This window comes from Aplysia californica, unplaced genomic scaffold (assembly GCF_000002075.1).
Source record: "Aplysia californica isolate F4 #8 unplaced genomic scaffold, AplCal3.0 scaffold00315, whole genome shotgun sequence".
Taxonomy (NCBI): domain Eukaryota; kingdom Metazoa; phylum Mollusca; class Gastropoda; order Aplysiida; family Aplysiidae; genus Aplysia; species Aplysia californica.
In genome coordinates, this window is record NW_004797585.1 from 476,006 (window position 1) to 477,941 (window position 1,936).

Consider the following 1,936-nt stretch of genomic DNA (forward strand, 5'->3'; position numbering starts at 1 on the left):
GGGGGGGGGTGTATAGTTTGTTTGCTTTTTTGGGCGTTTTTCTTTGGAGGGAGCGAGTGGGGTCTTTACCTACCCTGTTAATTTTGAAAGTAATATTACCTCATTTGGTGTTACGCTTTGGGAATGATACCGTCCAATTTATATTTTAATCAAATTGTGATGCATCAACCGGCCATCTTCAAAACGAACGTTATTATGACATGAAAGTAACCAATTCAATGATTTAATCATGTAGAATTTATCTTTTTTAGAATGAATAAACATGACCATATATCTTGTATGCTATCCACAGTTCTTTATTTTGTTTTTTTTTTTTTTTTTTAGATTCATTTCATAGCCATAGATTTGTTATGCTAGACCGTGCACTGTCATGGCTGCAGGTCTCTGTGCTCTTGATATAAACTTCGCAGCCAAAAATGTTTGCCACAGGCTGCACCACATCTGAAATCAGTCTCGTTATAGAGGAGTGCGAAAGGCACCCTTCCCCCTTTGTACTTCATTTGGCTCAAATTGAGTCAAATGGTGCAGTCCATAGTTAATCGGAAATACGTCAGAGTGCATGATCTAGAATATCGTAATACAAATTTCGTCGTCAGAGTGCATGATCTAGAATATCGTAATACAAATCTATGGATTCCTATGCACGTTGTCGTGCCTAAAATGTTTCGCCATCGTCACAGAAACCTAACATGTGCTACAGATACAACCGGAACCGTGAATGATAGTTTTACATACGTCCCTGTAGACACAATATAGATTATCCCTTTCCCAATATCGTTATTCTAAGCCACATTCCCCTGTCCTGGATGTCTGAGCATCCATACATAAAAAGTAACAAAATTCCTCAATTCCCCTGACGCGGGTGACGTAGCACCCACACTCCCCGGTACTGATCAACAACCTGTAATTAGCATTGCCCTTTTCTTTATAAAACAATACCTGGAGCGAAGCCAAAAGAATGTTACATGTTTTATTTTCCGGGTCAATATTCTACATTTACTGCCAAATTGGGGTTCAAAATGTACAAAAGAATTCTTAATGTTGAACTTGAGGCAAAACATAATATACTTCTGAAATAAAGTCCAGCATTGGAAAAGCACAGGCTGCTTTCATATCTTTGGAAGACCAGTGATATCTCACTTCGAACAAAGCTGAGGATTTTCAGTTCAAGTGTGAAGTCAGACTTGTATGGATGTGAGACATGGAACGCATCTCAGACTTGTATAAAGAGGATCCAGGTTTTCTTGAAAACGTGTGTAAGAAAGTTACTGAGGATCAGATGGACAGACATGGTCACCAATGAGGAAGTGTGAAAACAAGACAGATCCCGGTCAGAGAAGAAGTAGGAAGAAGGCGGTGGCGATTAATTGGACATACTCTCAGGAAGTCAGGCAGCTGAATAACAAAGAAAATGAAGAATAGGAATCCACAGGATTAAAGATAAATGGGAGGACCGCGTGGAACCTGGAGAAGAGTCGCAGAAATTGATGTACAGAAAGTGGGAAGACACGGGATAACATCAAGAGGCGAGCCCAGGATAGAGATAGATGGAAAGTGTTTGTTCGTGGCCTATACCCTGGTGCAGAGTGAGAAAGGCAATGACGGTGATGACGCTGCAATGTTAGAGTTTCAGCATATGCATTAAATGACTTAAAGACATACAATCCGGGCAGGCAGATTTTTTGTTGGCGTTTGTGAACAGGTGTATTTCCTGCGCTTGTCGCTCTGATGTGAGACTTTTATGTCTTCCTTCAAAGAGGACAAAGTTGCAACTTGTTGCTTTTCTTTCCAGATGCTCAGGCTGCTTCTCACGGATAGGAGCCAGGGCATCTTTTGCTCTTCTTGTCGACCTGTCACTGTTAGTCTATCATCGAACCTAAGACAAGTCATAAGAGCTTCGAAACGCTGGTGACTGAAAAGCGATCTGACAAAGTTA